Below are 9,978 nucleotides of genomic sequence, written 5' to 3'. Positions count from 1 at the left end.
GACCGGGCAGACAGCAGCAGACACACACCCCCAGACACACGTGCTTACTCATGCAATTTGCCATCATCTAAGTGAAAGTGAAATGACTTGCCCAAGGCAGGAGGAAATATACAATGCTGTCAGATCCAGCTAAATGGGAAGAAAACAAGTTACTGCCCCAGAGTAAAATCACTCACTTCTGGGCATTTCCAAGTTCAAACCCAGTTCAATCACATAGCCCTTCACCACCAGAGCAAACTATGTCCCAGAAGTGAGGCTAAGAGACACAAAGAAGAAAACGGGGAACGAGTCCAGAGAGTCAAATGAATACATTGTCCAGGAGCAGCCGGCCTGAAGGGCAGGTGTCTCGGGCTGAAAGTATCTATCAAAATTTTTAATGTTCATAAATTCTAATTTCGCATTCTGTACCTCATAATCTATACTACACTATTATAAATGTCTCACTGAGTGAAAAGAATTGTATATATACAAAAAGTATCTATTGTAACACTGGAGGGGAGGAAAAAAACATTAAATATGGGTCCATTCCCATACATAGCATATGTATAACTCTATGAAAAGAAGAAAACTTTCAAATATGCACACAATTCTAGTTCTCTGAGAAATGGAATTATAGGTAATTTAACATTTCTAATTATAAAATTAATGCAAAGAAACGTGTGTGCATTATTTTTAAATACAAACTATAATATACCATTAAATATGGAAGTTACTCCATGCCTCCAGTCTCATTTCAGAAGGTAACCACATACACATCAATACACATGCCACAACAAACACAACCTATAAAAGAGAAAGCTTTCTTACAAAAAATGGTATTATCCTGTATATGTGTTATTCTTCAATTTGTTTTTGTCACTTAAAAAAATGTCTTAGTGGGTTTTTATTTTTTTGCTTTTTTTTTTTAGAGACAGAGTCTCACTTTGTTGCCCTCGGTAGAGTGCTGGGGCATCACAGCTCACAGCAACCTCCAGCTCTTGGGTTTAGGCGAATATCTTAGTATTTTATCAGTAAAACAATGAATAGCTCCAGTTTTGCCATCAGATTACCTGAATTCAAATCCCAGCTCTACCACTTACTAACTGTGGGATCTGGTAAGTTACTTAACATTGCTAAACTTAAAATTGGAATAATCATAGGGCCTGTTTCTTAGGATTTGGACAAAATGATGCGAAAACATGCAAAGCAGCTAGCTCAGTATGTTGCTTATGTTGAGAGCTAATGAATGTTGGCTAGCATTAACCAGCTGATAGTGTATGATAGTGAGCAATAATTTAATACTTTACCTATTTGTTTACTTTACCTATTTGTGAAAGTTTAATACTTTACCTATTTGTGAACATCTAGGTTGTCTCCTCTGTGGTTGTTTTGTTCATTGAGCGTTTGTCTTGTCAGTGTTGTGTTTGATATTATAAGCAATGCCACAATAAAAATGTGGGTACATATTTTTTGTTAAACAAATATTACTATTTCTAAAGGAAAGATTTTTTAAATGGAATTACTGATCAAAAAGATGGAGATTATCAATTCTGATAGAGACTGCAAAAAAGCCTACACGAATTTACCCTCTCACTGCCAGCATACATGAGGATCTATTTCAATAGATGTAGTCCAAAAAATGTAGTACAAATCTGATGGATAAAAATGTATTTCAATTCATATTTTCTTATTACCAGTGAGGTTAACTATCTTGTCACATGTTTTCTTTGGTACCTGTGTTGCAGATATTTTCTTTGAGCTAGAAGTTTAGACTTTAGCTTTGTTTATGATTTCTTTTGGTGTAATTTTCAAATGTTTAAGTATTTTGTCATTCTTGTTTCTGTATTTCATTATTTGCATGGCGTGACATTCCCATCTTGAGACCATAGAAATATGCTCCTTTTTTTGGATAATATATATTTTATATTTTGGACTTTTTACTTTATAGATTTTGTATTCATCCAGGTTTTATTTCTATGTATTGGTTAGATAGAAATCTAGTCTTATATTTTCCAAATGTTCAACCAATTGTCACAAATATCACTAATTTAATACTCAGCCCTTTCTCCTAAATTCTGAACTAAATCTTTATAATTTATGAAGTTGCAGAAAGATCATGATCTATCTACATATAAAAATCCAGATACATAAAATTCCTTATGGTGGGTCCATTGATTTGTTTTTCTCAGTTTCTGCCCTTTTCTGACTGTTTTTAATTATGTGGTTTGGTTTGGGGTAAGAAAAGTTCTCTGACAATAATTGACTTTTTTTTAATTTATCTTGTCTGTCCTTTGCCATCTATTCCTCCAAATGCATTTTAGTAAAACCTTCACAAGTTTCATTAAAAATTCCTTTGGAGTCTGATTAGAGATGCACTGAATGATATTAACTTGAGAAGTATTGACATTTTAAAATATTGAGTCTCCCTTTTTAGGAATATAGCATATCCATTTATTTAGATGTTCATTTGTGTTCTGTTATACTTTCTTCAGATAGGTCTTCCTCATTCCTTTTTTCCTCTCAGGTTTTGTTTTTTAAGTAGTTTTTAGACCTTTAGACTTTCTTGCTAATGTCAATTGAAACTCCTCCAAATTACATTTTTCTAATTCATGAAAAGTATTAATATTTGTATATTATATTACCTTATATTTAGCCATTTTGGTAAAGTCTTCATGAATTTTAAATTTTTTTCAGATGACTCTCATGGATTTTATGTATAGAAAATCATGTCACCCAAATATAATGACAATTTCATCCTTTCTTTTTTTCTTTCAATTTTTTTTATTAAATCATTACTGTACATTCATGCATTTGTTTATGCCTCCTATTACTTTTTGTTTCAGAATATTATGGAGTACAGATATTTTGGTTACATAAATTGCTTTTATGGTTTGAGTCAAAGTTATCAATGTGCCCATCACCAGGATCGTGTGCATTGGACCCATTAAACGTAAATTGACCCCTCCTCTCCCACTCACTCCCACTTGTTTGCTTTCCATTGAGTTTTACTACCAACTGTGTCCATGGGTGTTGTTCCAATTTAATAGTGAGTACTTGTGGTGTTTGTTTTTCCATTCTCACAATACTTAGAAGAAGGTACTTCTAAGATGGATACTTAGTTCCATCTAGGTTGTTAGAGTTCACCATTTTTTTTTAATGCCTGAGTAGTACTAACTGGTATATACATACAACATTTCATTAACCTACTCAGGTATTGATGGGCATTTGGGTGGGTTCCACATCTTTGCAATTATGAATTGTGCTGCAATAAACCTTGGAGTTCATATGCCTTTTTGATAAAAGGACATTTTGTCCTTTGTATAAATACCCAATAGTGGGATTGCTGGATTGAACTGTAAGTCTACTTTTACTTCTTTGGGGCATCTCCATAAAACTTTCCATAGAAGCTGGACTAGTTTGCAGTCCCACCAACAGCATGTAAGAGTTCCTTTCTCTCTGCATCCACACCAGCATCTTGGTGTTTGGGATTTTTTGAAAAGAGCCATTCTAACTAAACATAATACCTCATTATGGTTTTGATTTGCATTTCTCTGATGGTTAAAAACATTAGGCCTTTTTTCATATGTTTATTGGCCATTCATTATATTAATCTATCTTCTTCTGAAAAGCTGCTGTACATGGCTTTTGCCCACAGTTTTATGGGGTTCTTTGGTTTTTCTCTTGCTGATTTGCTTGAGCTCTGTATAGATTTTGGCAAATACGTTCTCCCATTATGTAGGTTATCAATTCATTCTATTGATTGTTTCCTTGGCTGTGCAGAAGCTTTTATAATTTAATCAGGTCCCATTGTTAATTTTTGTTGTTGCTGTGGTTGCCTTTGGGGTCTTCATAAATTCTATGTCTATAAATATTTTCCAACATTTTCTTCTAGAATTGTCATAATTTAATGCCTTAGTTTTAAGTGTATTATCCATTGTGAATTAATTTTTATAAGTGGTGAGAGGTGTGGATCCAGTTTCAATTTTCTTTTTGTTTTGCTTTGTTTTAAATGTAACAAATTATTTTAATATTTTTATTAAATCATCGCTGTGTACCTTTATGCAATTATGGTGTATGAGGTACTGGTTTTATATACAGTTTGAAATACTTTCATCATACTCATTAACATAGCCTTCACTGCATTTTCTTATTGTGTTAAGACGTTTACTTTCTACACTTAGTAGATTTAACATGTACCCTTGTAAACTGTACCATGGGTGTGGTCCCACCAATTATCCTCCATCCACCCATCCTCCACCCTCCCATCCCTTCCCCCTCCTCTTTCCCTTTCATCTTGGGGTATAGTTGGGTTATAGCTTTCATATGGAAGTGTGGGTGCTTATAAATTGCTTTCATATTAGGGCTGAGTACATTGGATACTTTTCTTCCATTCTTGAGATACTTTGCTAAGAAGAATATGTTCTAGCTCCATCCATGTAAACATAAAAGAGGTAGAGTCTTCATCTTTTTTTAAGGCTCATAATATTCCATGGTGTACATATACCACAACTTATTAATCTATTCGTGGGTCGATGGGCACCTGGGCTTCTTCCATGACTCAGCAATTCTGAATTGGGCTGCAATAAACATTCTGGTGCAAATATCTTTGTTTTAAAGTAAGTTTTGGCCTTCTGGATATATACCTAGTAGAGGAATGGCAGGTCTATTGTTAGATCCCTAAGTGATCTCCAAACATTGTTCCAAAAGGAATGTATTAGTTTGCATTCCCACCAGCAGTGCAGAAGTGTTCCCTTTTCTCCACATCCATGCCAACACCTATGATTTGGGGATTTTGTGATGTAGGCTAATCTTACTGGAGTTAGATGATATCTCAAAGTGGTTTTGATTTGCATTTCTCTGATGATTAAGGATGATGAGCATTTTTTCATGTGTCTGTAGGCCATGTGCCTGTCTTCTTCAGAGAAGTGTCTATTCAAGTCCCTTGCCTACCTTGAGATGGGATTACTTCTTCTTTTCTTGCTAATACATTTGAGTTCTCTGTGGATTGTGATTATTAAACCTTTGTCAGAGACATACCCTGCAAATATCTTCTCCCATTCTGAGGGCTGTCTGCTTCCTTTACTTACTGTGTTCTTGGCTGTGCAGAGATTTTTAGTTTGGTCAGATCCCAGTAATGTATTTTTGGTATTGCTTCAATTGCCTGGGGAACCCTCCTCCTAAAATATTCTCCCAGGCCAATTTCTTTCAGTGCTTTCCCTGTAAAGCATAAAAATGGAAATGCATAAAATACTTTCTTCTAGTATTTTTATAGTTTCATGTTTTGACTTTAAATCTTTTTATCCAGTGAGAATATATCTTTGTTAACAGTGAAAGGTGTGGGTCCAGTTTCAGTTTTCTACAGGTCACCAGCCAGTTCACCCAGCACCATTTGTTAAATAGGGAGTCTTTTCACCACTGAACATTTTTGATTAGCTTATTGAAGACCAAATGACGATAAGTAGCTGGGTTCATCTCTTGATTCTCTGTTCTGTTCCATACATCTACCTCTCTGTTTTTGTGTCAGTACCATGTTGTTTTGATTACTATCAATTTATAGTGTAGTTTGTGGTCTGGTAACATGATTCTTCCTGCTTTGTTTTTATTTCTGAGTAATGTCTTGGCTATTTGAGGTTTTTTTCTGATTCCATATACAACAAAGTATTTTTTTTTTTGAGGTCTTTGAAGTATGACAGTGGAGCTTTAATAGGGATCGCATTAAAATTGTATATTGCTTTGGGTAGTATGGACATTTTAACAGTGTTGATCCTTCCCAGCCATAAGCATGGTATGTTTTTGTATTTGTTAACATCTTCAGCTGTTTCTCTTCTCAGAGTTTCATACTTCTCTTTATAGAGATCTTTCATATCCTCCAAATATTAGGTAAACTCCCAAATATTTCATCTTCTTTGGCCCCACTGTAAAAAGAATAGAGTCCTTGAATGTTTTTTCTGCTTGACTATTGTTGGCATATATAGAGGCTACAGATTTGTGAGTATTGATTTTGTAATTTGAGACACTGCTGTATTCCTTGATCACTTCTAAGAGTTTTGTAGTTGAATCCCTGGTATTTTCCAGATATACAATCATATCATCTACAAAGAGTGAAAGTTTGATCTCCTCTGGTCCTCTGTGGATACCCTTGATTGCCTTTTCTTTCCTGATTATGATGGCTAAGACTTACATTACAATGTCAAAAAGCAATGGAGACAATCCTGTTTCAATTTTCTACATGTGACTATCCAATTTTCCCAGCACCAGAAATGGATGATGCTGGGAAAATTGGATAGCCACATATAGAAAATTGAAGAGGTATTCTTTTCCCCAGTGTATGTTATTGTCTGATTTGTCAAAGATAATATGAGTATGATTATTAATAATTATTAATATGAGATAATATCAGTATGAGGATGATTTTATATCTGAGTTTTCTATTCTGACCCATTTGTCTATATTTTTGTTCTTATGCCAGTACCATGCTGTTTGGTTTGCTATAGACTTGAGGTATAGCTTGAAGTCTGATAGAGTAATGCCTCCCAATTTTCCCTTTTTCCTTAAGGTTACTCTTTTTTGGTTCCATATGAAGCATAAAATTATTTTTTCTAGATCTGTGAAAAATGACATTGGTATTTTAACAGGGGTTTCATTGAATCCATAGATCAATGGATAACATTGGAGTATAACATTTTAATAATGTTGACAATTATTGTGAACATTACACAACAATGTAATGCTGCCAATCCATAAGCATGATATATTTTTCCATTTGTTTATAACCACTGATTTCCTTCCTCAGTAATTAATGGTCCTCCCTGTAGAGGTCTTTTATCTCCTTGACTAAATATGTTCCTAGGTATTTTATTTTCTTTGTTGTTTTTGTGAAAGGTATTGAGCCTTTGATTTGATTCTCAGCTTGACTGTCATAGGTATAGAGGAATGTTATTGATGTGTGTACATTGATTTTATAACCTGAGACTCTGCTGAATTTATTTATCAATTCCAGGAGTCTCTTGGCAGAATCTTCAGAGTTTTCTAGATATCATATCATCAGCAAAGAGTGATACTTTGACCTCTTCCATCACCATGTGGACACCTTTGATTTCCTTCCCTTGTCTAACTGCTGTGGCTAGGACCTCTAGCACTATGCTGAATACAAGCAGTGTCACTGGACAACCTTGTCTAGTTCCAGATTTAAGCAGAATGCTTTTAATTTTTTCCTGTTCACTATGATGTTGACTGTTATTTCATCATACATGGCTCTTATAATTTTGAAGTATCTTCCATCTATGCCCATTTTGTTGAGAGTTTTTATTATAAAAATGTACTGCATTTTGTCAAATTCTTTCTCTGCATCTACTGAGATGATCATATGATCTTTGTTTTTGCTTCTCTTTCTATGGTGAAACACATTTATAGATTTAAGTATGTTGAACCACCCTTGTCTCTCTGAGGTGAAACCCACTTCAGAGGTGGTAAATTATTTTTTTGATGTGCTTATGAACTCAGTTTGCTAGGATTTTATTGAGGATTGTTGAATCTATATTCATAAGGAATATCAGTCTGTAGTTTTCTTTTTGTTGTTGTGTCTTTTACTGGCTTTGGTGTCAAGGTGATACTGGCTTCATAGAACAAATCGGGGAGGATTCCTTGTTTCTCAATGTTATGAAATAATTTCTGCAGTATAGGTACCACTTCCTTTTTGTAGATCTAATAAACTTCAGCTGTGACACCATACAGTCCAGGACTCTTTTTGATGGAAGATTTTTTTTATTGCTGCATCAATTTCATTACTTGCTGTTGGTCTATTTGGGAGTTCTATTTCTTCCTGACTGAACCTAGGGAGGTTATGTATTTCAAAGAATATGTCCATTCCCTCAACATTTTCAAGTTTGTGTGCACAGAGATTATTACAGTGTTCATAGATGATGTTTTGTATTTCTCTAGTATCAGTTGTAATGTTTCCTTTTTCATTTCTGATTGAGCTCATTGAGGTCTTTGGCTGTTTTTCATTAATCTAGCAAGAGGGCTGTTGATTTTACTTGCCTTTTCAAAGAACCAATTTTTTGTTTCATTGATCTTTTGTACAATTCTTTTGTTATTTATTAGATTTAGCTATTCTCTGACCTTAGTTATTTATTTTCTTCTGCAGAATTTGGGATGGGTTTGCTCTTCCTTTTTTAATTCCTTGAGATGCTTCATTAGATTGTTGATTTGGAATCTATTTTTCTAATGTAGCCACTTAAGGCTATGAATTTTCCTCTTAGGGATGTATTTGTGAATCCCAAATCACCCGATAACTTGTGTCTCTTTTCGATAACTTGTGTCTCTTTTGCCATTTAGTTCAAAGAATCATATGATTTCCATCTTAATTTCCTCCTTGACACAATACTTGTTTCAGAGTAGGTGGTTTAGTTTCTATGACTATGTAGAATTGAGTGTTTCTGTTGGAGTTAATTTCTAATTTTATTCTATTGTGATCTGAGAAGATACATGATATACTTTCTAATTTTTAATTTGTTGAGACATGTTTTGTGGCCTAAGATGTTATTAATCTTGGAAATGTTCTGTGTGCTGATGAGAAGAATGTATGTTCATTAGTTGGGGGATAAAATGTTCCATGAATGTCTTTTTGACCCATTTGCTCTGCAGTCTTGTTTAAGTCCTATGTTTATTTTTCTTCTTTCCTTCCTTTTTTTTTTTTTTTTTTTTTTTTTTGAAAGAGAGAGAGAGTCTCACTTTGTACTTTGCTGTCATCCTGGTTGTCATGGTATAGCAAGCTTAAACTCCTAGTTTTGAGCAATCCTTTAGCCTCAGCCTCCCAAAGAGCTGGGACTATAAGCACCAGCCACAACACAGGCTACATGCTTATTTTCTGCTTGGAGGATCTGTCCAATTCTGTCAGTGGGGTGCTGAAGTCCCTGACTATTACAATGTTGTTGTCTATCACTTTGTTTAGATCTTGGAGGGCTTGCTTTATGAATCTGGGTACACCTGTAGTAGGTGCTAACTATTTAAGATTATTTTGTCTTCTTGTTCAATTATTCCTTTTACCATTATACAATGACCATCTTTGTTTTTATTTAGCTTTTTTTGCTTTGAAATCTATGTTATCTGATATGAGAATGGCTACACAAGTTTTGTTTTCATTTGGATATGCCTAGAATTTTGTTTCCATCCCTTCCCTTCAAGTCTGAATGTGTCTTGCAGATTAGATGCATTTCCTGGAGACAGCAGATAGCTGCCTTATATTTTTTATCCATTCATCCAGCTGATGTCTCTTTAGAGGGGTGTTTAATTGATTCACATTTATTGAAAGAATTGATAGATGGGATAGGTTTCTGTTCATGCTGCTGAGTGGAGCTGTACTGTTTTATTTTACCTCTTGAGCCATTGTTGCATCTGGGCTCTGTACTTTAGCATTTGGATTATTTTACATTGGTGGGTATCTGTTGTACTGATAAGTGTAATGTATGATGCACATCTCAGTACTTCCTACAAGGCAGGTCTGATCTTGACAGATTCCCTTAGCATTTTCTTATCTGAGAAAGTTTATTTCTCCCTACATAAGAAACTTAGTTTTACCAGATACAATATTCTAGGCTGCCTGTTTAAGAAATCGAGAATGGCCTCCAATCTCTTCTGGCTTATAAGGTCACAGTTGAGAAGTCTACAGTTAGTCTGATGGTTTTCCTTTGTAAAATACTTGATGTTCTTGCTTTACAGTGCATAGGAGTTCCTCACCAACTTTGCCAGTCTGATGGCCAATTGTAGGGATTGCCTCTGAGTGATGACTGTCTCATTGAGCTTCTAGTACTAGATTTCTAGCAAGACCTAGAACAACCTAGTACAAGTATCTTCATAATAAAAGGTTTTTTTCCCTTCTGGATAGATACCCAGTAATGGGATTGCAGGATCAAATGGGATGTCTAGGTTGAGTTCTTTGAGGTTTCTCCATACTTCCTTCCAAAAAGGTTGTATTAGTTTGCAGTCCCACCAGCAGTG

General features: G+C 34.7%; 1 protein-coding gene across 1 annotated transcript in view; it reads left to right on the top strand.

Moving 5' to 3' along the window:
• The first annotated feature begins 8,741 nt into the window (after window positions 1–8,741).
• LOC100956375 (olfactory receptor 1L4-like) overlaps window positions 8,742–9,978 on the top strand; it is a 5,990-nt gene continuing 4,753 nt past the window's right edge. Inside the window, exon 1 of the mRNA XM_012814019.1 lies at window positions 8,742–8,765. The gene's annotated coding sequence lies outside the window, so the exon portion shown is untranslated. The remainder of the gene's footprint in view (window positions 8,766–9,978) is intronic.

The sequence above is a fragment of the Otolemur garnettii genome, unplaced genomic scaffold, assembly GCF_000181295.1.
Source record: "Otolemur garnettii isolate 467f Iridium unplaced genomic scaffold, OtoGar3 scaffold00549, whole genome shotgun sequence".
Lineage (NCBI taxonomy): Eukaryota > Metazoa > Chordata > Mammalia > Primates > Galagidae > Otolemur > Otolemur garnettii.
Note: the sequence above shows the minus strand (reverse complement) of the source record. Positions and strands in the feature narration are given on the sequence as shown.